Source organism: Xenopus laevis, chromosome 7L (assembly GCF_017654675.1).
Source record: "Xenopus laevis strain J_2021 chromosome 7L, Xenopus_laevis_v10.1, whole genome shotgun sequence".
Taxonomy (NCBI): Eukaryota; Metazoa; Chordata; class Amphibia; order Anura; family Pipidae; genus Xenopus; species Xenopus laevis.
This window is the reverse complement of record NC_054383.1, coordinates 126,096,076-126,122,868: the sequence shown is the minus strand read 5'-3', so window position 1 is coordinate 126,122,868 and position 26,793 is coordinate 126,096,076. Positions and strand designations below refer to the sequence as shown.

Below are 26,793 nucleotides of genomic sequence, written 5' to 3'. Positions count from 1 at the left end.
AATGTAATGAATACAAAAATTGCTGGAAATAGGTAGACTTGTCCGTAATGTCCAAATGAGATTGTGTTTATATTTATCATGTTGAAAAGCTTTTTTCAATATATAGATTTAGGGGAATATTAAGTAGACACCCCTGTGGCATCTAGTCTTTAATATGTACATTGTTAATGCCTGGAATTATAGAATGACATTGTGTAAGTGTGGGTAAGATGGCTAATATAACTGGGGAATAAAATGTCTTGTAGGTGGTTGCAATGCTTTTTTACTGGGTATCATAGGGTTTACGTTAGTATTTATAAATGGAAGGTGGAGGTTGAGTTATTTCTATTGGATTTCCAAGATGGTAGATGTGATTCCATCGGCTTGGGTGGAGAAAGGGTCTCAATGAGGATTGATCCGTGGGCTAAGAGAAGAGCTCAGTGGAAATCAGGAGGAACAGGTACAAGGATTAGCTAGAGGAGGGCTAGATTCTAAGTAGAGTCATTCAGTGGATATGAGAAATGAGTAAGCAGGTAGAGCTGCTGTGAATGATGTAGTGAATTGCAGCATTAGTGGTAGTGCCCAACAGAGGGGCTCAGCTATGTAGATCCAGGGCACAATCCCCTTGTAGATCCATCAGTTGCTGAAGACAAAGTTACAGGATGTGTGAGCTCAACAAGTTCCCATAACCCAAAAGTATTCTTTTAGGGGAGACTTAAAAAAGCTGTGCAAAGTGCTAAGTGTCATTTTTGTAAGTCAACCGTCATGTTTTCAGCATCATTTTCTCCAGTGGAACTTGCACAAGATGCACCAATTTACAGTAGTATTGTGCTATTTGTGAATTGATTGCTAGGTGTAATTCAGTTTTACAGTTCAGATGGCATCACTTGTGCTGTGGCAATGTGCCTGGAGTCAATAACGGCATTAGAATTGCTGATTCGCTCAGCACAAGGCATGGAAATTCCCAACCTACTAGGGGAAGAAACCCAGGAATTTGCCCAAAAGAGCTTACAGTCTATCATTTTCTTATAGAGTGGCAGCTCCTATTGAAACTTGATTTCTTAAACATGAGGAGACAGAATCAATTCAGAAGATTGAATGGAAACACATTCCACAAGTGACAAGACAGGGGAGATGGAAATTATTTCCTTTACTGGACTGACACAGCTCAAACAACTAAATACATCTAGTGATGAGAGAGAGAATCTGTCCCATTTTGCTTTGCAAAAAATGTACGAAACTGCGGACAAAATTGCCAAAACGGAGAATAATTCAATGGGCTTCAAAAAATTTCTCGCTCCAAATGTATTAAAGTCAATGGACGTTTTTTCTTATGGCGACTTTTTTGTCCAAATGCATTAAAGTCAATGGGCGTTTTTCTTATGGCAACTTTTTTGTCTTGGCGACTTCCTCGCCCTTAATTTTGCTGCGGCAAATTTTCATCGCAGTTTTGCAAAAAAAGACATTTGCAGATGGCATAATGCAGAATTTCATTGCAAATTCATGGCTGGTGAAAAAATTCACTCATCACTACTCCCTGCCCTTGAAACTGTTGTATGTCCATACTTTCATCTTAACTAGAATCTGTTCCCACTCCTACCTGCTCTCCGGGATGCTGAGAGGAACATCTGCTCTGTAAAGGCAAAATAACTATTTTATTTGTATTTATTAAACGGTTGAGTTTTTAAATGGGAAAAACATTTTTTTTTTAGAGAAAAAGAAAAACTTGAATTTTTAGAGAAAAAGAAAAACTTGAATTTTTAGAGGAAAAACTTGAGACTTATTATACCCCCAAAGCTGCTAACAATTCAAATCTGAAAACCCACCATCTAAAACCTGTTGAGGTGACGTACAAGTAAATGGCAGATGTTCCTTTTTACAATTTGAGGATGTTCTTGGCATCATCAACTGTGCTGGGTTTGTACAATAATCCAAAAAAGTATCCGAAAAGGTTTCTGGGCAACAACTCAAAAAAATTCAAGGGCACCAAATTTAAAAAAAAGTTATATGATTTAAATTGTTGCTCTATTTTGTTGAGACTTTTCCTGATCTGAATTTTTTACCTGATTTTTTGATAAATGAGGTAAATTCGTGGATGGTACGTAGGTTGACTTTGTTTTAATAAAAAAAATTAGACAGATTTAAGTTTTAGTAAATAACCCTCCAACTGTGAACAAAAATAAAAGTTCACGGGATAGAAGCAGAATGTACATTGAATATGAGAGTCATGCCGATATTTCATGAATTACACAGGGCACCTTCAAGAGAGAGGGAGACACAAACTGCTTGTTATGCATTTGTAGAAACATTTATGATACAATGAGGAATTTTTTTTTCCTTTAAGCAGAATGGATTTGTCAAGCCAAACTTTATGTAAAGGCTGGCACCCTAAATCTAGAACCGATGGCAAGCACCCTGGTCTCGGCTCGTGCTTCCGCCTGTAGCAGCCGCCTTTGGCTTCGGGAGGAGCCCTCAGCTACTCAGATGCCACCAGGTCTTAAAACGAGAGGTGCAAGGCGAGGGGTTCTAGACAAGCAGAGGGGCACAACTGTAAGGCAAGAGTCTTAAAGTGTGAGACAAATCGTAATCAGAAAAGGCCGGGTCGGGGCAGGCAGAGAACAAACATAGTCAGGCAGGCAAGGGTCAAACCAGGAAGTCGATCAGAGGGATAAGGCAAAATCGGCGTCGGATATCAGGCAAGGGGTCAGGATACAGAAAGTAGAATCATCAAGAACAGGCAGGGGTCACAACAGGTAGTCAATAACAGGTTTTCTGAATCAGAATAGCAACAGCTAAGCGCCAGGAACAAATCCTATCACGGGCACTGACAAATACAATCTGCCACTTTTCTGCGCGCCGGCGTCATCACACCAGTGCTAGTGCGCCTACAACCCCGAAGAAGCATGCCGCGTGCGCCCTAGCAAAGATCAGGCACTGAGGAGGATTGCTAACGCTGCGGGTGTCCCTGCTGAGGAGCCGGCCGGCGTCCCCGCCGACCCCCTTGACCCACTGGACCACCAGGGAGGTGAGACCTCACACTTTTGAACTGACTCTATTGTTAGTTTACAAGTCATCAGTTGAAATTCCCTGGCTACATGGGTTCTAGTGTAGCTTTAGTGTTTTCACAAGCACATCGCACATTTTTTAAGAGCCATATCCACAAATTGTTTTTGATGCAAATGAAGCTGGATGTGTTTCATGGATCAGTGATCTTATGTGTGTGAAGCAGCAGCTTTGCAGAACCAGCAGATTTTTCACTGCAACTCTTATATTGCCATCAAAACCCCCAATGACTCGTGTACAGGCAAGAGGCACGACACAAGTCTTTGTGAATCTGCACTAGAGGACGGGAAGTTGTGTACAAGATATAGTAGTGACTAGTGATGGGCAAATTTATACAGCAGGCGTGGATTCGCACAAAATTTTCAGATCCCACCGTCGGCGTAGGCTTTCACGAAACTGCTGCGACAAACTCGCTACGGGAAAATTCACTGCGACAAACAAATTGTTGATTTTAAAATTATTTGGACACCGATCGACTTTAATGCATTTGGACAAAACAATAAAAATTGTTGCTCCTGTCAAAATTGTCGTGCGGCAAAAAAATTGACGCCCGTTGACTTCAATCCTTTTTGCATATTTTTCGCTGTTTTGTGAATTTTTCCAGAGTTTCGCAAATTTCTCTGGGACAGATTCGCCCATCACTAGTAGTGACAGTCTCCAACTAATATCATCTGATCAGGCAATACATGCAGAGATATTATCATTAGGATCAATGCTAAAGATGAACTACAACTCCCATCTTGGACACTCTGGGCCTACTTGGCATCTATGTAACTATATCAAATATACCAAACACACTGAAAAATGACTGTATTCTGGTAGGTCCAGAGTATCTCAGCCAAGTGATTAACTATGTGCCAAAAGAACCCATAAAATAATTATAGAAATTTTATTTACACTCCACTTAGGTTAAAATATCAAATCCCAACAAACAAACATAGCACAGCGCTTGGAGGGGCCCCTCGTGTGAATAAATACAGTATATCATTTAGTTCCCAATGGGAAAAACTACCATATAAAGTACAGGCATGGGATCCGTTATCTGGAAAACTGTTATCCAGAAAGCTCCATTATAATCTCCAATCAAATAATTAACATTTTTTAAATGATTTCATTTTTATCAGTTATAATAAAACAGCAGCTTGTACCTGACTCCAACTAAGATATAATTAAAGTATCATTTAAATGAACTTAAAGTATGATGTAGAGAGTTTTATTTGACTTATTTAGCTTTTTATTCAGCAGCTCTCCAGTTTGCAATTTTAGCCATCTGGTTGCTAGGGTCCAAGTTACCCCAGCAACCATGCACTGATTTGAATAAGAGACTGGAATATGAATAGGAGAGGCCTGAATAGAAAGATGCGAAAGACATGAATTGTAAAACTGCTTGAAAGTTAAAGCTTTAATTGTATTCATAGTGTACATCTCCATACAAACTGATTATCAGGAGTAATACAAGGAAGCAGCAGGGAATATGAACCACCTATCAGTTATTCAGAATTTTCTCCTCTCATTCCTTCCCTAAGGGAGATGAGTCACCCACAATAAATCTGCTGTACCCCAAGTGGCTGCTGCAAATGCTTTTCCACTGGCAATAGTGTAACCTCGGGTGGGTACAGGGCCGTATCTCCCATAAGGCACTTGAGGGCCTGTGACTAGGACGGCAGGGTCCAGGGGCGGCACATTTGTAGAGATTAAAAACAGACCAGGAATCAGCAGTACTTAGTCTGCAGTCACCTTTATTGGTGTATTCTCACTCACGACATGTTTCAGTAGCCAGTCCCTTTTATCTTTTATTATCTTCTTATCTGAGCCCTGTTATCTCTGCTGACACACGCAACCATTGTAATCTAATCAGTTTCTCTGTTATCTGCTGTTCATTCTCTGTTTATCCTACAGACAATAAGCCTTTTTATACCTAATGTTTATATTTTTTTGTCTAAAACAAACTCGACAAAATCGAGCGAAAAGTCAAATCGCACAACTTTTTCAGATTTGTCGTCTGATTGGTTTGATTTGTTGAGTTATCGCCCGAAAAACCCTGATTTTTTTTTTGGATTATCAGACCAAACTCAGCGCAGATCACAATATCTTCAAATTGTACAAGGGACTAGTGATGGGCCGCCGGCATAAAAAAATGGCCGCCGGTGTAAAAAAACGGCTGCCGGCGTCAAAAACAAGACGCCGGCGCCGTTTCGCAAATTTTTCCCCGTTTCGCAAAATTCGCAAATTTTTCGGGGAAACGCTGAAAATTTGCCCATCACTACAAGGGACTTCTACCATTGACTTCTACATGACCTTGACAGGTTTTGTATAGAGTATTTTCCGATTGCTAGCAGCTTCAGGATATAATAAATCTCAAAAAATTAGAGTTTTTTTCCCTCTAAAAATTAGTTTTCCCCCCTAAAAAGCATGACCATAAAAAAATCGAGGTTTCCTAAATAGATCCCCTTGTGAGGTAACTACAACCTTTCTGCCTCAGTGTAACCTGCCGGCAGATCTAGAGGAAGGTGAAATCTCCTTCTGTAGCCTCTCCTGTTTCCCTTGGGGGGTATTTCTACTCCTCAGACTCATGTTCTCTCCTTGTACCAATAAATAAGGGATAAGATACATCATCACTTCTCTGATATGGCGGTGGCTGCACCAGGCTATGTACAGGTCTTGGGCACCAACTGGGCACTTTCACAATGCTCCTTTCTAGCTTGAAAACATTGTACAGATAATTTTCAGAATTTCTGTAGAATAATCCTGCCATTCTACTCCTGGGCATTAAATGAGCTGCTGGTTACAGACTCTAATCTGTCTGGTACTGGTTTAGCACCGGCTGCAGGTAAAACTTAGTCCCTGTGTAAAATGTATAATGAAGCAATAGAATTCTTAATGAATCAGATAAAATTGAGCGTAGGACTGGCCAGATATGGGATGACTGTGACGTAGTTGTTCAGCTTAAATATATTGCAATATATGGACAAACAATCCCTGTGTTGTTTAAAGGGTAAGGCATTTTTCAGTAGCAGTAGCACAAAATGTCTCTGTCTTAAATATATTGATAATGGGTTGAGTGCAGAGGACTCTTGTATTTGTCTATATATATATATATATATATATATATATATAGACAATATATATTAATTAACCCTCGATATTCGACTAGGAATTGAAATCCTTCGACTTCGAATATAGAAGTCGAAGGATTTAGCGCAGATAGTTCGATCGAACGATTCGAAGGATTTAAAACCAACGATCGAAGGAATATCCTTTGATCAAAAAAAGTTAGCCAAGCCTATGGGGACCTTCCCCATAGGCTAACATTGACTTCGGTAGCTTTTAGATGGCGAACTAGGGGGTCGAAGTATTTTTTAAAGAGACAGTACTTCGACTATCGAATGGTCGAATAGTCGAACGATTTTTACTTCGAATCCTTAGATTCGAAGGTCGAAGTAGCCCATTCGATGGTCGAAGTAGCCCAAAAAATACTTCGAAATTCGAAGTTTTTAAAACTTCGAATCCTTCACTCGAAGTTAGTGAATCGGCCCCTTAATGTATAAAAATCCACATAACAAAGGCTGGGAGTAGCCATGTTTGCTCTGTTGAGTTAATCCCTGTTATAGACACTGATGGAATGGCTTGAATATAACAAAAAATATATATATTGACATTTAGGTTATTGTTTAGATAATGTCACAATCACAATTCATGTTGTCAAATTGTATAATATATATCTATTTAGTCACAAGCAGCTGCACTCTGATACAATTGTGGGTGCAGGGTCAAATACCCATTTATATCTTCACATAGACCCGCACTCCAATTCATAGGGATTCAAAAAATTTTTTTTGTAATCAGTTTTATTGACAAATATGCATATATACATACATTTCATATGCACCATACATCACGAGTATTGAACAATTACCGTGCAAGACTTGCATTCAAATTATACATAATTTCCAAACAAAAAAAAACCAGTTCAATCAGTCATATTTGCCTATCTATATATCACACAAAACAAAACAAAACTTGTATGCTGCTTTGACAAAACATCTTGTTAAGGTCGCTCCCAGTACAGTAATAATTTTCCCTATACCATTATCAGCAAAACAGGTGTTATCTCTACCCGTCTCGATTTGGTAAGTATCCTCTGAAATGTCTATAAATTGTTAAAAACCCCGATCTACACAGTCTTCAGAAAAATATTAAGCTATTGATCAACTGTCGTTATGTATTCTCTCCACGGCAACCACGTAGCAATGTAATTCGCATATTTATTATTTAGGGAGGCTGTTAGTTCCTCCATCACACATATCTCAGTCACTAACTGAAACCACTTGTCCTTACTAGGGGAGAGCGTAGTTCTCCATAACATAGGAATTTGTGCTTTAGCTGCTATAAGAAGGTGTCTTAGCAAGTCTCTTCTTATTGAACCGTCAGGAGCAAAATCGTGAAATAACAATATAGCAGGTGCATTTCTCTTAACTGGCTCCCCAACAATCAAAGAGCATATATCTAATATCTCCCTCCAATATATCTGGATCCCTGGGCAATTGAACCAAATATGATCTAATGTTCCCGGATTGCTGTTACATCTCCAGCAGAGATCAGTAGGCACCAACCCCATTTTCCTAAGAACCACCGGAGTCCTGTACCAACGAGATAACAACTTGTATGAGGATTCCTGTAGCCTATTACTAATAGAGCATTTACTTATTGTTTGGAACACCTTATCCCATTCACAATTAGATAACGTAATGTTCAGGTCTTTTTCCCATTGCTTGGTAAAGGACGGATATGCAGGGTATTTCCTATCTATAATTATACCATATAACAGTGATAAAGTATGCTTTAACGGGGCGTCTAATGCACAAAGTTGTTCAAATGCTGTAAGGGGTCTCGCTACTGTCGTTTGGTGTAACAGATTTTGCACCTGATGATATCACCAATGATCCTTGTAAGACCATCTCTCTTTCGTCTGTACAGCTTTTGGAACTGGGTCTATCTGCGAGCCCATAAAGTGTCGTAATAATGGGTTAATACAAGCAAACGCCGTATCAAATCCAGTGTCAAACTGCCCAGGCAAAAATTCCAAATTATTTCTAATTGGGAACAAAGGTGAGGGGTAAGGAGCTAAGCCCAGTTTAGCATTCACTTTAAACCATATCGCCAAGCAATTATCTAACAGAGCATGGCCTTTAAACTGTTGAGGAATACTACCTTTCTGTACCCACGGCAAGCTATGAAGCATATTCCCAATCCACAAGTCAGTTATTGTACGCCATTGACAAAGTGAATCCAATTTATTATATTCTAATAAAGTAGAGAGCACCGCAGCCTGATAATACGATTCAAAATCGGGCGATTCAAATTTCTTTTATCACTTGCATTTGTGCATCCAACGTTTGAAATGTTGGGCTAAAACATTGACTGCACAGATGCAAGTAATTAAAGAAATTTCAATCACTATGAATTGGAGTGATATATATATATATATATATATATATATATATATATATATATATATGGGCCCAAACGATTGTACAGAATATTAATTATCCAAAAAGCTCTAAAATACAGCAATGACAATCCCTCGTGTTTGACTGATCTGCTTTTTCTCCCTCTGTAATCAAAACATGATGATGTTTCTCAAGGATGAAAAACGAACAGACAGTTGCGACCCAAAGAGGCTTAAGGAAAACTGAACTGTTTGGGTCAACACCTGTTGGTGGCAATCCTAATAAGGTGGTTCATTTCTATTTTACTTTATAAATATTTGTGAAATGAACGAGAAAATGTGACTGACTCATTTGTAATATGCTTTATTTGATAAATGATGTGCGCTAGGATATATATTCACAGGTATGAGACCTGTTATCCAGAATGCTCGGGACCTGGGGGTTTCTGGATAAGGGGTCTTTCTGCAATTGTCCTTACATGAGGAGGCACATTTATCAAGGGTCGAGTTTTTAAAAACTCACATGAACTCAAAATTTGACCAATCGAAATTTATTTGAAAAATCTAATTTGAAAATTCGAATCAAATCGAATTCTATTCAAATTTGAAATAGTCAATGTCAGGAAGGCTGCAAACAACTCAAAATTGATCCCTGGACCTCTCCCATTGACTTAAACAGCAATTCGGCAGGTTTTAGGTGGCAAAAAGTCAAATTCGAATCGAGTTTGAATAACTCCCTAGTCGAATTTAACAGTTTTGACCATAAAATTTTAAATTTGAATTTCGAATTTGAATTTTCAATTCAACCCTTCATAAATCTGCCCCTGAATCTACTAAAATCATTTAAATATTATTCAAACCCAATAGGCTGGTTTTGCTTCCAATAAGGATTAATTATATCTTAGTTGGGATCAAGTACAAGCTGCTGTTTTATTATTACGCAGAAAAAGCTAAAATTTTAATTATTTGATAAAAATGGGCTCTATAGGAACTGACCTTCCTGAAATTTGGAACTGTCTGAATAACGGATCCCATACCTGTATAGTATAATGCTTATAAAGTAAATTCCATAGGTATAAAGAAACGGTAAAATACACAGGCTTAGATTTTTTTGAGGGTCAGACATTATACAAATACATAGGGAAAAATCTTCTATTGTGAACTATAAAGACACAGAAATGCGTGAGGCTCCAGTCATAATTTTCCATTATTTCTTTGTAAATGAGTCATGTGATTCAAAAGCAAACCGCCGTTGATTTATTTTACAGGATGTTCAGGGTTTTTATTCTTCCTCCAGTTCTTTGTAGTAAGAGAATGGGGAAAATGATGAACTTATATAAAGGATGGTGAGCAGATAAGTCACTCCACTCCGTATCCAAAAGAAATTTCTCCCAGGTAAATACAGAATTGTTTGTTAGCCCTGGTTTGAGATGTTCTAAACAAAATACATGTGAACATGTTTCCTGTGATATCCCTCTGTTCTCATTAAAAATATGTAATAGCTCAACAGTAAAATAATATAAGGCATAATAATAATAATAATCAGTATTTATATGAAGTAAGAACCCAGCAGGGCAGCAACAGCTAAACATTTACCCACAGAAAGAAAGTGGCACGTTTATAAATGAGGCACAGGCCAAATGAGGCACATTATGTTATTAAACAGAATACAATTTGTATACAGGATTAGGTAATGCTCCACGAATTACCCTGGAATAAAAAGTGAACATGCAGATTCACCATTACTGGGCTAAACTGTGACTTGAGATGGAACGCAGGCCATTAAAAGACCTTGAGGAAAGGAGGTTTCAAAATCAGCAAAGGAAGACTGCCTGCTGCTAGTTTCAGCCCTGGTCATACATCATTATAGTAATTAAAGGAGAAGTAGGTAGAAATGTTGTACATGATGTTTTGTGCTTCTGTACCAGCCCAAGGCAATCACAGCCCTTTAGCAGTAAAGATCTGTGTCTCCAAAGATGCCCCAGTAGCTCCCCATCTTCTTTTCTGCTGATTCACTGCACATGCTCTGTGCTGCTGTCACTTACTGAGCTTAGGGACCCACTCACAATATACAGTACACATAGAATAGAAATGTCACAATATAAGGCTGATTAGTAGTTAATACAGATAATTACTACATGGCAGCACAGAAACCAGTGCAATTAGCATCAGAATTTAATAATTCTACTGTCTGGGCCATGTCTTCTCCATCTTCTTCTCCTTAGCCTCCCATTTCAATGTCCTCAGTGGGTACGTGTCCATTTCTCTCATTCTCAGAGCGTTCCACACTAAACACATAATAGAGAGGACTTGTTATATAGATATATAGATATATATATATTGCTGTTTCCTTTATCTGTAAAACATAATGATTTGTAGCAATATCTGGTTTGCTGGAATACAGGCAATGGTACATGTGATGAGCTAATAGGGCAGCTTTGTGGATTTCACCAGCTTTAGCTTGGAAAACGAATGTAACTAAAATTTTGGAATATTGTGGTTAATGGGGTAATATGAATAAAAGGGAATAAAGAGAATTATCAGCGATGCTCTCCCAAGAAAAACCCAAAAGCTTGGACTTTGTGAAGTTTTCCTTTGGCAGAATATGGGGCCTGAATTCTCATTATACAAATACAACTTTATACTCTGTATACTGCACTGGGTTAAATTGTATAGTATGAGAACCGATAGTCATGGGAATAGTTCATGGGAATGTGCAAGGAACATTTAATTGAATCCCCATACTCACCGCTTAGAGGAGCCTCGTGATTGGTTCCTGTTGGAAAGAGAAAGTACTCATGAATCCTGGGTAAAAACAAATTGGGTCAAGGCAGAAGAAAGTGCTGAAAATACCTTTTAATGTATTTCTTATATCCAAAGTATAAGGTATAACACTACCATCAAGATGCCTCCAACAACTCCAATTGGTGATGTGCGAACCAACCCACTGGCATCAGGTTCATATCTCCCGACATCGCACAACCCTGAAATGAACAAGAATTAGGGGACAGTTTAATAACATAACACAGTCCCATGTTTATTGGTTAATTGGGAAGTGTCTTTTGCTTTAGATGTTTTATGGAGAAAGCTCAGTTGGCCACAATATTCTCAGTAGGGTTGTAACCTGGACATCCCTAAACTGCCTGCCCTGTTTTCTAAATTAACCAAGCAAGGTTCTCTGAGATTGACCAATCGCTGATCGCCACATCATAGCCCCCCTCACATCATCGGTCCGCCCCATTGCATCATGGACCCCGCTACCCAGAGTTACCCACAGGTAAAACTGGCAACCCTAATTCTCAGCCCCAGAGGAGCTTACAATTAAATTTCAGTCGCATACAATACAATAATATTACAGGTATGGGACTTGTTATTCAGAATGCTAGAGACAGGGGGTTTTCCAGATAAGGGATCTTCATACCTTAAGTCTATTACAAAAAATTTCAACATAAAATTAACCCAATTGGATTGTCTTGCCTCCAATAAGAATGAATTATATCCTAGCTGGGACCAAGTACAGGTATAGGATCCCTTATCCAGAAACCCGATATCCAGAAAGCTCCGAATTACGGAATGGCCGTCTCCCATAGACTCCATTTTATCCAAATAATCCACATTTTTAAAAATGATTTCCTTTTTCTCTGTAATAATAAAACAGTTGCTTGTACTTGATCCCAACTAAGATATAATTAATCCTTATTGGAAGCAAAATTAGCCTATTGGGCTTATTTAATGTTTAAATGAATTTCTAGTAGACTTAAGGCATGAAAACCCAAATTACGGAAAGATCCATTATCCGGAAAACCCCAGGTCCCAAGCATTCTGGATAACAGGTCCCATACCTGTACAAGCTATGGTTTTATTATTACAGAGAAAAAAGGAAATCATTTTTAAAAATTTGGATTATTTGTATAAAATGTAGCCTTGCTGTAACCCAGAGCTTTCTGGATAACGGGTTTCCAGATAACGGATCCCATAGCTGTAATATTATCTGCCCAAGTAAAGCTTAATGAAATGCTTAATGAAATTATATCCAATTTATGGAAGATGCTTAAATGAGTGAATTCCCAGATCATTAATTAACCTTTACCCCAACAGGCACATAAAAACATTACGCCTGAGGGCAAGGGCACACCGGGTGCTTGTGACTTGTAGGGAGATCACTAGGGATGTCGCGGACTGTTCGCCCGCGAACTAATTCGCGCGAACATCGACTATTCGCGTTCGGCGAATGTTCGCGAACGTCGCGCGACGTTCGCCAATTTGGGTTCGCCTTAGCTGGCGCTTATTTTTGCCCTCTCACCCCAGACCAGCAGATACATGGCAGCCAATCAGGAAGCTCTCCCTCCTGGACCACCCCCACACCCCCTGGACCACTCCCCTTCCATATATAAACTGAAGCCCTGCAGCGTTTTTTCATTCTGCCTGTGTGTGCTTGGAAGAGCTAGTGTAGGGAGAGAGCTGTTAGTGATTTGAGGGACAGTTGATAGTAACTTTGCTGGCTAGTAATCTACTTGATACTGCTCTGTATTGTAGGGACAGAACTCTGCAGGGATTTGAGGGACATTTTAGGTTAGGTAGCTTTGCTGGCTAGTAATCTACCTTCTACTGCAGTGCTCTGTATGTAGCTGCTGTGGGCAGCTGTCTGTCCTGCTGCTGATCTCTCATCTGCATCTGTTCTTCAAACAACTGCCACCTAGCTGTCTAAATATCAATAATAATACCGTCTCCAGAAACACCACCCGAGTGACGTTTTTCAAGCAGCAATAATATATTCCGTATCCAACGGCTGTAGTGTATACGTTGCCCTTGCAGGCATTATTTGCCCAGTCTTTAACCAAGTGCCACCTAGCTGTGTGAGCTTTTTCACATTCCGTGTCCAGAAACATCACCTGAGTGACGTAGTGTGATTTCTGCCCTTTACAGCACAAAACGCAGCGCTGTGTCAACAATGGATTTTTCAGATACATTTTTGCCCTTGATCCCCCTCTGGCATGCCACTGTCCAGGTCGTTGCACCCTTTAAACAACTTTAAAATCATTTTTCTGGCCAGAAATGTCTTTTCTAGCTTTTAAAATTCGCCTTCCCATTGAAGTCTATGGGGTTCGCGAACTATTCGCATGTTTTGTCGCAAGTTCGCGAATATGTTCGCGAACATTTTTTCCGCCGTTCGCTACATCCCTAGAGATCACACTCCGGACAGATGGCAAAATGCCCGAAAATACTTATTCAACAAAAATGCAGAAGAATGCAGCTTCATATGATTATGAGATTCAAATGTTGTGCCCACTGCAACTGCCAGTCTTTGCCAGGTGACAAATTGCCCCGTGTGCCATTGCCCTTAAGGCTTTTGTGCAGCAGCAGTTTTGTTCTTATATTCAAGGTAAAACAACCTGCAATGTTGCTGCTTCTGTAAAAGGTAGTGTGGCATTCACAACAATGTTTGTACTTTTCCTTTAGAAAACATCTTACCTATGAGTGAGGAGTGTGCAAACTGCCCCTTGTGTCCTTTGCCATATTCCAAAGTCAAAGTGCCATCCTTTATATCCGTTGATTCCAAGAGCAGACAAGTGTCATTAGTCAGAGTCACAATGGAGTTTCGGGTGCAGTTTGCGGTACCCTTAGGTTTTGTCATTCTGAAGTAGCAGTATTTTCTCTCCATTCCGTTTGTGATGACCATATAGTCGTCCCACAGTTCTTCCCCTTGGCTACAGAACAAGTACTGCCGGCATTGGCCAAGAGAAACGCATTGGACAGAAGCAAAGAGACTTTCAGTTTATTCTTCAATACTCTTATCAGGAATACCCATGGACAAATCTTATTATATTCCAGAAAAACAAACATTGTAAATAAATTAAAAAAACTTGGGTGTGAGAGGCCTTTATAGAGGACAAGCTATAATTTCTCTTTATCACAGTTTATGGGAATTAAAAAAAACATAGGAGCAGATGCAGGAAACTGGGGTTTCCTGATGAAATCTTGATACATGTATGGGACCTTTTATCCAGAATTCTCAGGACCTGGGGTTTTCCAGATAAGGGATCTTTCTGCAATTTAGATCTTCATACCTTAAAGGGATACTGTCATGGGGAAAAAAAAAATTTTCAAAATGAATCAGTTAATAGTGCTGCTTCAGCAGAATTCTGCACTGAAATCCATTTCTCAAAAGAGCAAACAGATTTTTTTATATTCAATTTTGAAATCTGACATAGGGCTAGACATTTTGTCAATTTCCCAGCTGCCCCTGGTCATGTGACTTGTGCCTGCACTTTAGGAGCGAAATGCTTTCTGGCAGGCTGCTGTTTTTCCTTCTCAATGTAACTGAATGTGTCTCAGTGGGACATGGGTTTTTACTATTGAGTGTTGTTCTTAGATCTACCAGGCAGCTGTTATCTTGTGTTAGGGAGCTGCTATCTGGTTACCTTCCCATTGTTCTGTTGTTAGGCTGCTGGGGGGGAAAGGGAGGGGGGGGTGATATCACTCCAACTTGCAGTACAGCACTAAAGAGTGATTGAAGTTTATCAGAGCACAAGTCACATGACTTGGGGCAGCTGGGAAATTGACAAAATGTCTAGCCCCATGTCAGATTTCAAAATTGAATATAAAAAATATCTGTTTGCTCTTTTGAGAAATGGATTTCAGTGCAGAATTCTGCTGGAGCAGCACTATTAACTGATTCATTTTGAAAAAAATGTTTTTTCCCATGACAGTATCCCTTTAAGTCTACTAATAATATACACATTAAATAAACCCAATAGGCTGGTTTAGTCTCCAATTAGGATTAATTATATCTTAGTTGGGATCAAGTACAAGCTACTGTTTTATTATCACACAGAAAAAGGAGATCATATAAAAAAAATTTGGATTATTTGGAAAAAATTGAGTCTATGGGAGATTGCGTTTTCGTAATTCGGAGCTTTCTGGAAAACAGGTTTCCAGATAATGGATCCCATACCTGTAGTCTGAATTTTATGAGAATTAATGCTGAAAAAGGCCAAATCCAGGTTTTGGTCAAGAGTCGGCCTTTTTCAGCAGTAATCGAATTCGAGCAAATCCAAGTGCCTGGCAGAACCGAATCCAAAAAAATCACGTGACTTTTCATCACACAACCAAGGTATTCAAAAATGTCTCTTTCCCCCCTAATTAACATATGCAAATGAGGGTTCAGTATTCAGCCAAATATTTCACACAGCATTAGGGATTTAGTAATTACTGGTACTTTCCCAAATGTCTGGGATTTATTTCCATGCAGCGCAACACAGAACTATACAATTTCATTAAGTCCCTGAAAAGGGCAAGGGTTTCCTAATACAGATATGGGACGTGTTATCCAGAATGCTCGGGACCTGGGGTTTTCTGGATAATGGATCATTCTGTAATTTAGATCTTCATACTAGAAAATCATGTAAACATTAAATAAACCCAATAGGTTGGTTTTGCTTCCAATAAGGATTAATTATATCTTAGTTGGGATCAAGTACAAGCGACGGTTTTATTATTACACAGAAAAGGGAAATCATTTTTAAAAATTTGGATTATTTGATTATAATGGAGTCTATGGGAGATGGCCTTTCCATGATTCGGAGCTTTCTGGATAATGGGTTTCCGGATAACGGATCCCATACCTGTACCTATATTTTTACAAAAACATGTGGGTGTAATTGCCGGGGCAGATAAACACTAAGCAGTGAGTAAGGTGCCAAACTTATGTTCATATTTAATACATTTGTGCAGAATATCTTCTATAAGGATATAGGGTAGGAGCCCTAATAAAGTTATAGGACCAGCAACATCTATTTATAGCCCAGATTCTGGCATATGGGTGAATATATGAGACATACTCACAAAAGGTAATTCTGCAGGAAATTAATATATTATATTTGTGATTATTCTAATAGGTCAGAACAGCCATGTGGAGGCAACCATTTGGTCATCAAAATAAAGAGCATTGGCTTACTAACACGCTGTTACTGGGAGAAAGTGGTTTTCCTATTCCAACTGTATCTCAGAACCAAAAAGGAGCTGCACAACCAAGAACAAAGAAATAAATAACTTTAAAGGAGAAGGAAAACTTCCAAAGCAGTATTGCCAATAGATTAGCCACAATAGTACAAGCTATAACACTATATTTAATCTGCAGAATGCTTTACCATACCTGAGTAAACAGCTCTAGAAACTCTCTGTTTGTTTAGTATAGCAGCTGCCATATTAGCTTGGTATGACATCACTTCCTGCCTGAGTCTCTCTCTGCTCACTCATAGCTCTGGGCTCAGATTACAGCAGGGAGGGAGAGAGGAGCAAACTGAGCGTGCTCAAGCCCTAGCCCTGGAGGTTTAAGCTGAAAACAGGAAGTCTGATAGAGAAGCCCATGAGTACACAATAGAAGGACAGAAATGTGATGTTTGTTTTGACAGAGGACTCAGAGCAGCATTACTTTGAGGGTTTACTGGTGTATTTATATAGACCTTTCTAATAAAGCTTACTTCATTTTAGCCTTTCCTTCTCCTTTAAATGATTCCAATGTCAACTGCTCCTTTATCATTGGTTTACCATTTACATGGAAACTTACGTTGATTCCCCTGTGGGTTCATGCCATTGTGTGTCGCCTGGATTGCATTATCTTGAAATTCTTTTGCTGTAAACAAAAGGCAAAATTAGCATAATAAAAAGAGCTTGTGATTGCATCAGACGCACCTTAAGGCCCCCATACATGGACAGATATAAGATGCCGACGGATGAAGACGGCAGCTTATTGGCCCTCTGACGGGCTTCGCCTATCAATATCTGGCTGAAAGTCAACCAGATGTCGATAGTGTAGGGTAAAAATCTTGTTGGATCGTCTGACCACATCAGTTTGTTGATGTGGCCCTTGATACAACTGCCCGTTTTCTTCTAGTTGTGATCTGTTCATTGGGCCCTAGGACAGGGATATTGGGGAGAGATCCACTCGTTTGGAGACATCACAAAATGAGCGGATCTCCCTATGTATGGCCAACTTTAGCCCTGGCCATACCGGTTCATATATACTATGTATGATCTGCTTTATCATGTGTATTAAACACTCTAATTTGTTCCATTAAAGCTATGTGATACCACTCTACATTTGATTAAGTAAAGCTTAAGCCTAGAGCACACGGACTGTATTCATAGTTATACACCTCAGTATATATAGTACCGTATGCAGAATAAATAAATACCTACCACACATGAAAACTATATTATCATTGCGAGTACACAGTAGATAACAGATAAGTACTACTATAGTTTATATAAAAAAGCTGCTGTGTAGCCATGGGAGCATGGCTGTGTAGCCATATGTAGAATGGCTGCCCCCATGGCTACACAGCAGCTTGTTTATATAAACTATAGTAGTACTTATCTGTTATCTATTGTGTATCCTGTGCTTGAATGTCTGCCCCCATGGCTACACAGCAGCTTGTTTATATAAACTATAGTAGTACTTATCTGTTATCTACTGTGTATCCTGTGCTTGAATGGCTGCCCCCATGGCTACACAGAAGCTTGTTTATATAAACTATAGTAGTACTTATCTGTTATCTACTATGTATCCCGTGCTTGAATGGCTGCCCCCATGGCTACACAGCAGCTTGTTTATATAAACTATAGTAGTACTTATCTGTTATCTACTGTGTATCCTGTGCTTGAATGGCTGCCCCCATGGCTACACAGCAGCTTGTTTATATAAACTATAGTAGTAATTACATACCTCCCAACTGTCCCACATAATGCGGGACAGTCACAGTTTCCTCTGTCCCGCTCTCCCGGATAATAGCAAAGATGACCCGCGGACCCGTGCCGGCTGTTCTTGTTGGATCCGGCACGGGCAGCGGCATCTTGCTACTTCCGGGTTTTGAGTTTGGGTACTTCCTGGTCTCTCCTCACACATAAGAGACAGGGATTGGGGGCGCTGCAAGACTTTGTGGTGTAATTCATAGAAGCTAACTGCATCTGGGAAATCATCGGCCTATATTTTTCTGCTTAACGTGCCAGGCTGTTGGTTTGTGAGTGCTTAAGCTTCCACTTCATGGGCCTTGCCTGTAGAGATCACTTACAGTTTCCTTTCCATTCATTCTGCTTGTGGTTTTGTGAGCATACCCCGGAAGGAGTGATGTCAGAGATTCCGCTACGGTCTGCCTCCCCTGCTTTCATTTACATAGAACTTGCTGCAAGGTGGTGTCACGCTCCCTCACACATGTGCACTTATAAAAATATAAGTGTTGGCCAGCTGAAATATGTTGCAAATTATTGGACAAACAATCCCTGTTTTGTTTAAAGGGTAAGGCATTTTTTAGTAGCAGTATGCGCAAAATGTCTCTGTCTTAAATATATTGATAATGGGTTGAGTGCAGAGGACTCTTGTATTTGACTATATGTATTTTGTGGTCACAGCCTCATTGCACCCCCGCCTAATGGTTTTAAAAATTAGTGGTGAGCACAACTTTCCCTTGTTTGTTACACTTATAAAAATACACATATATACCACAAGAGTGGGTTCTTTAAAACAGGGGAATCCATACCCCCAACCGTCCCTTTTCCGCGGGACAGTCCCGTTTTTGGCTGGCTGTCCCGGATAGTGGACTCAATGTCCCGCATCCTGCCGGCGGCGGAGGGAGGCAGCGATGGCACAGATGGCTCCGGAGCAGCCCGAGTTCTTCCTGGAAACACGTTTGGTAGCGAAATAAGTAACCGACGGCGCGAGGCCCGGGGCAGGGCGGTGGCTCCGCAGAGCCTTCTGTCATTTCAGACAAACAGAAGATACCGAACCAGGAAGTTAGTAGCCGGACCAAGCGGTAATTGCGCAGGCGCATAATACTGGGCGGCTTGAAAGAACCACCCACGTAAGGGCAAGATTATGCGCAAGCCGTCATCATGTCTTGTTAAAAAAAAAAAAGGGCAACGCGAACGCAGAAGAGACTGTGTGGCCTGCTTCTGTTGTGGAAACGGACTGTTGCTGCTCATGCTCAGAAAGTGATTTTATAGAAGCGTTTGACGGAAATTTACCAGGGCTGTTAAGCGCCTTAGTGAGGTCATGTGACAGAACCAGTTGGAGTGACAGCTGTCAGCCTGGTCCTCTTACCATACAGTTTGTGTGTGTCTGTTTATCAGCTATAATATACATAGCAAGTGTGTGTGTGTTACTGTGTGTGTGTATTACTGTGTGTGTCTGTCTGTGTTACTGTGTGTGTGTGTGAGAGAGTTACTGTGTCTGTGTGGGTTACTGTGTGTGAGTGATTGGTACATTTGCTGTTGTGTGTGTGTGATGCCAGGTGTGCCCACACTCATGCCCCTTATCCCCACTCTATTCACACAGTGCTGAGGCAATAAACTCACTCTATTTTACCATTGGTCTACCCTGACATAAAGTTCCAGGCACAGATTCTTTCCCCTCCTCTCTGCCCACTAGCCCTGAGCTAAGGCTGTAGCTCTCTGGGTGTTGGTGCTGGGAGTTGTAGTTCAATAACCTGTGGAGGGAAGCCAGTTGCACTACCAGACCAGACTTCTACATCCTTCTTAGTAGGGACTGCAATACAGCTCTCCCTGCCCATTTAAAGTGATACGGCTTATTTACAATTTGTAAAATGAACATGGTCATTCGGGGGTGTGGCCACAAAAATGGGCGTGGTCAAAAAAATGTTGTCCCTCTTTTGATTTCCAAAATGTTGGGAGGTATGGTACCTATCTGTTATCTACTGTGTATCCTGTGCTTGAATGGCTGCCCCCATGGCTACACAGCAGCTTGTTTATATAAATTATAGTAGTACTTATCTGTTATCTACTGTGTATTTTGGTGAAAGGTTTCATACTCGGGTATGGATTTAAGATTGTCAGTAAACACTCTATATCAAGGGGCAGATTTATTAAGGTTTGATTTGTTATTTCCAGGAAAATTTGAATATTCACGGGTTTGGGTCAAAACTCAAATTTTCGGGTTAATTTTCTTTTTTTTTTTTTTATTATACTTCAAACTCCACCTAAAACCTGTTGAGGTTCTGTAGAAGTCAATGGCAGAGGTCCCTTGAACCATTTCAAGATGTTACCGTATATACTCGAGTATAAGCCGACCCGAGTATAAGCCGAGGTACCTAATTTTACCTACGAAAACTGGGAAAACTTATTGACTCTAGTATAAGCCTAGACATAACTACAGCCCTGTCTCCCAGCAGTGCACATTCCGCCAAAGCGACCCCCCCAGCGATCAACCGGACTTCTTTGCTAAGTTGATGGTGACAGAGAATTGCCAAACGGATTACTGTGTGCATTGTCCCACTGTCCCACTACCATGTGCAGAGGGCGCTGTGTGATATTGCAATCACTGTTAATCTTTCGTATAACCAACAGAGAGTGCTGTGTGATATTGCCATCACTGTTAATCCTTCATATAACCAACAGAGGGCGCTGTGTTATATTGCAGTCACTGTTATTCTTTAATATAACCAACAGAGGGCACTGTGGGATATTGCAGTCTCTCCCCAAGTGAACTGTTGGTATAGGAATGATTAAAAGTGACTGCAATCTCAGCTACTGCCCGCTGACCCGAGTATAAGCCTAGGTAGACTTTTTCAGCACATTTTGGATGCTGAAAAACTTGGCTTATACTCGAGTATATACGGTAATAGCCTTCATAAATGTTTTTGACATTTTTGGCTGAAAACCTGAATTGAGAACTCGATTCAGTTTTTTTCCTGGTCAATTAGAGTTTTCAGGTTGCGGGACTCGAACTCGCAGAATCAGATTTTTGCCATTTGAGTTTTATCTAAAATAAGATACCATTCTAGTTCCGAGGTCATTTGAGTTTATTCAAGATAAAAAAACTCTAACACTTGACCTTTTGATAAATAACCCCCTTAGGGTAAAGTCACACTGGGCGTTTTGGGGAGATTTGGTCGCCTGGCGACTAATCGCCTCGTCTTTGCGGCGACTAATCTCCCCAAATGCCTTCCCTCACTCTGCCCTGGCTAAAATGAGTGAGTGAATGCATTTGGGGAGATTGGTCGCCGCAAAGACGAGGCGATTAGTCACCAGGCGACTAAATCTCCCCAAAACACCCAGTGTGACCTTACCCGTAGGGTTTTTTTGATCAAAGTCCGCATTTATATCAATATTTTCTGAAAAAACTCATTGGGACTTCTTCCATTGACTTATATGCAACCTCGACAGGTCTGAGATGCCGGATTTTCTGATTTATGACTTTTCCATCCTCGGGGTTTAATAAATTCCAAAAAATTCGTGATTTTTTAAAAGTCTGATTTTATATAAAAAATCACACATTTTTTGTGATTTTTGCATTCAGAGTGTAGTAAATAACCCCCTTAGTGTTGTATCACGTGCTAGAGTACTGATACATTTTTTAAATCTACTGTATCTATTTCAATGTCATTTGTTTTATGGAAGTCAAAGGGGTTGTTCACCTTTACGGTAACTTTTAGTATGTTATAGAATGGCCAATTCCAAGCAACTTGTCAATTGGTCTTCATTATTTGTTTTTTTATAGTTATTTGCCTTTTTTCTTTTGACCTGAGGAGTTGAAGTCAGACATTGATTGACAGTCTAATATATCTTTTGGGGTTGGGACTCTCTTTACCTAGAAGATTTATTAGAGATCATTTTCAAGATAACCAACTCTGACTCAAATCCTACATGTGGAGAGACAGAATTTTTATTGATGTTATTTTGAAAAAGTGAGCTCTAATACTGTAATCTTCCTGGCCAAGGTAGTCCCGCTTCCAAAAGATTTATTATACCTAACTGTCAATCAAAATCTAACTCCAGCTCCTCAGAGCCAGGCCAACTCAATGGCAGTCCAAAGGCAATTCTGTCTCATCAACCCACTGCCCCTGCAGGATGCCATAATCAGGCCCGGATTTGTGGAAAGGCCACCAAGGCCCGGGCCTTGGTGCAGGATTTAAGGGGGCGGCATGCTGCCCAACCACATCCACAAGGTAGTGACACAGTATGAGTGTTAATCTTCTTCTGGTGGGCTAGACAATTGGGGCAACCAGGGAGATGAGGTATGTGTCTTTGACGCCACCTTGCCTTTGTGCCTTAGGGACAAGCTTCTTCTGCCTACCCCTAGTTCTGGCTCTGCAACTGCTGCATAAAGACACAATTAAGAGAGACATAGTCCTGAGAGGGGGATATTGATGATTAAATTTATTATTTCAGAAACAGTACATGACATTTAGAAAGATTATTTCTGCAAGAAAGCTCATATAAAATGTCCATTTTTTTGTCATAGCTCCCCTGTAAAGGGCATCTTGCCCATCATAATAATGATACATCTCTATATTGCAACTCTACAATTAACCTTTAATGATTATTACAGTGGTATATAACCAAGGAGTAAGGAAAGAGACTGAAGATTATGAGCTAGAGAAACATAAGGAGAGCTACAATAAAGGATTAGTAGATTCATTCTTTATCAGGACTCATTAGTAATGTGATCCTTCATATAGAATGATGTATATGAGACCCTTAAAATAGTTTTTTGTATAATGTATTTATTGCATACACATTAATAATGTCTGCGGATTGTGAAGTTGTTTATAAATATAATTACTATTAAATGTATTGTCTATCTGCCCCATTAATTCCTATCCTTTACCTACTGTAACTACTCATGCTACTGCAACATTGTAATGTTACTCAGCTCTCCTACAGTCAGGACTTCAATTCCAACAATTCTCTGCTTGGTTTGTAATTGACAAACCTCAGAGGAAGAACAATTACAGAGATGTGCAAAGCAGTGTGGGAATTGGAGTCTTGAGCAGAGAAAAACCGATTTCCAATGCACTGTAGTTAGGCAAACTGAAGGATCGAAGTTAACCATCTGGATGGTGTTTCTCCGCGGAGCAATAATGATGGAATTAAGCAAGGGGCCCTGTGAATAAAGTCTAGCAAGAGAGAAGTTGGATCCTACGTTCAAGTGCTCCACAAGTACAAAACCGCGAGCATCCTGCAGTTCCATTAAGAAATATGAGCTTATTACTCCACCTGGATGGTGTTTCTCTGCGGAGCAATAATGATGGAATTAAGTTAAGTCCCACTTTGAGCAAGGGGCCCTGTGAATAAAGTCTAGCAAGACGTTGGATCCTGCGTTCAAGTGCTCCACAAGTACAAAACAGTGAGCATCCTGCAGTTCCATTAAGAAATATGAGCTTATTACTCCAGGTGGGCAATTCCACCACATTAGTGACCTAAGTACCTAGACTGATGGAAAAGGGGCCTTCTTGTAGGTCATTGCAGAAACTGGAATGTGAGTACTAGAACCCAAGAGCTAAATTGTGTTCTTTGTTCCAGGTTCTGGCTCTATGGTGGTATCTGAATTTGAATTTGCATGTGCAATAAATAGTTATTTTACATTCTGATCATGTTTTCAGAACCCAAGATCACATTTTTGCACCACTATCTTCTTCATAAGTTGAAGGCTCATCCATGTCAGGAATGTAACTGGTGATCTGCCTGGAATAAACCGTGAGGAGCATTTGGTAACTAAAGTTGGGTTATAAATATCTATGAGAAAATAAGTGTAAACCTCATGTATAGAGTAAAATATCCCTTTAACACTGCGAAGGACGATTAGCATGTCATGAGGAGATCATTATTTCAGCAGACAGTCATTTATACCCTTGACTCGAGTGTCCAGAAATAATTCATGAAGCCTCAGTCCAGATCACGTTAATCAGTGCTACCCTTCCTGAATTCAAGGCACATTATGAGAATTGTGATGCGGGAGCTGGATTTTTTTTTGACACAAATGAAAGTGCATCATTCAGGAGGGTTTTAAAGGAGAAGGAAAGGTTAAAACTAAGTAAGCTTTATCAGAAAGGTCCATCTAAATATACCAGTAAACCCCCAAAGTAATGTTGCTCTGAGTCCCCTGTCAAAAGAAACACTGCATTTCTTTCCTTCTATTGTGTACTCATGGGCTTCTGTATCAGACTTCCTGCCTTCAGCTTAAACCTCATTGCCCTGGGCAAGAGCATGCTCAGTTTGCTCCTCTCCCCCACCCCTCCCTTCTCTACTGTAATCTGAGCCCAGAGCAGGGAGAGACTCAGGCAGGAAGTGACGTCACACCATGTTAATACTGCAGCTCCTATTCTAAACAAACATAGAGTTTCAAGCATTCTAGCTTGCACTATTGCAGCTAATCGATGGGCAATAAAATGCCTCCATACCTTTCCTTCTCCTTTAAAGAGAAGAAAAGGCAAAGTCATTGGCTGGCACTGACATCAGTTTAGGATATAATACATGTGCCATACACTCATTTGCCAGACAAGGTGAGAGTTCCAGGTCACTGTTCCAGAACATATGAATCTTCTCTTGTGGTCAAGTACAAGAATTCTGTCTCACACGTTGTCTCCATTTTGTCCCTCAGGGGTTCTAGTTCCTCTTCTGTGTTTTTATGCTTGCCGTGTTGGGAGTTGCCCTCTGCAGAGATCAGCGCCTCATTAAGTTCATCAGGTCCAGTTTCCATGCCCTTGTTTTCGGCATTCATATTTGACTGATGCCTTGAGCATTTCACACAAAGAAATGGAAAGAGAAATGAGAAAACTGTAGACATACAGCAGATCACTTCCACTAGTCTATTTCTTAAACGGTCATTATAAATCCCTGTTTTCCTTAAAACAGGGGACTAACTATGCTTGGATAGATTCATGGTATCTCCCTGTAGACTCCTGCTTCGGATCATGCATCCAAGGGTATGCACAGAATATTCTCAAATCGGTTGGGGTTTTAAGCAAAAAGACTCCCAATGTCACTTCCAGTTCCAGTTTTTGGCAGGTTGTAAAAAGTTAACACCTTTCAGGGAGGGTCGGATAGGACTCTATCTCCCTATACAGACATTGAGCAACCTAAGAGGGCTGTTTTTTCTATGGTAGCTCTCTAGAAAGGCTAGACGGAACCATAGGGAGTCTAGCCTGCTAAATTGTGCTTAGTATAGGGTGACCTAATTGGAAAAAGATCTTCTGACTTCAGAAGCTCATCCCATGCAGATTGCACAGAAGAGAAGGGGGAACCAAGTAAGAGGAAAACTGAAAGCATCCACAGTAGCACAACATTTAGGGATGCGCCGAATCCAGGATTCGGTTCCGGATTCGGCTAGGATTCAGCGTTTTTGCAGCAGGATTCGGATTCGGGCGAATCCTTCTGTCCTGCCAATCTGAATCCTAATTTGCATATGCAAATTAGGGGCAGAGAGGGAAATCGCGTGACTAAAAAATGTTTTCCCCTTCCTACCCCTTATTTGCATATGCAAATTAAGATTCGGATGCGGTCCGGTATTCGGACGAATCCTTGACGAAGGATTCAGGGGTTCGGCCGAATCCAAAATAGTGAATTCTGTGCATCCCTAACAACATTACAAAAAATTCCATTCAATAGATCCGTCTAAAGTTAAAGTATGGGCACTGGAAAAAATGAATTTGGGAATCAGAAAAGGAAATTTGGAACAAACCCTATTAAAAAGAGAAAGTTATTGGATGTTCAAAATGAATACCGTATCTCCAAACGGTATTAATGAAAACAACCTTTTTTACAGCACTCATTTAAACAATTCATATATCAGAATAATAGCATTTTATAAATATTTCATAAATTGGGACATCCACCTACGAAACCCAAATGCAAAAGATTTATAATGGTATAGGCTTATATTTTAGCAAATAGTAAATCTAAATACCGATTGACTAGTGATGGGCGAATTTGGGGCGTTCGTGAAACCCCGAAAAATTTGTGAAATGGCGCTGGCGTCTCGTATTGTTTACGCCGGCTAATTTTCGCGGTGGTTTCACGAATTTATTTGGCGGCGGCGAATCGCGGGAAATCACCGCAAATTCACGCCTGGCAAATAAATTCGCCCATCACTACGTATAAGATACCACAGGTATGAACTCCCAATCAATTGAAAACTGTAATGGAATGTATGTATTAGATTAAAAAACCCTATTTCATAGTATAATTGAGAAAATTAATTTTTATGATATAATTATTTATAATTTAGTAACAATATGACCCTACTGCCCTTTTAAATTCTAAAATAATTAAATAAAGGTTAGATTTTTATCACGGTGTGTTTTTAAATCTTATAAAGAACCACCAGAACTGTTCTAATTGTTATAATAAATAATGTGCGAAAAAAAGTGAAATTCCCTTCAGAATGAGTATAACAAATATACAGTATAGAGGAGAGTTAGAATCTTAGTCCGCACTTCTCACGAGATTTGAGAGCAAAATGGACGAGAGTTGAATTTAGCTCAACGACGTTATTACGCAGGCGTAAG

The 26,793-nt window shown here is 40.0% G+C and overlaps 1 long non-coding RNA gene and 1 pseudogene across 1 annotated transcript; one reads left to right on the top strand and one right to left on the bottom strand.

The window, feature by feature from the left end:
- Positions 1–26,793, top strand: part of LOC121395696 — a 457,636-nt pseudogene that overhangs the window by 31,175 nt on the left and 399,668 nt on the right.
- On the bottom strand, positions 10,590–17,698 carry LOC121395706. Its single transcript, XR_005962630.1, has 5 exons — positions 17,061–17,698; positions 13,964–14,213; positions 11,345–11,475; positions 11,241–11,267; positions 10,590–10,779 (listed from the first exon to the last, which is right to left on the bottom strand). It is a non-coding gene; the product is annotated as an uncharacterized LOC121395706 (long non-coding RNA).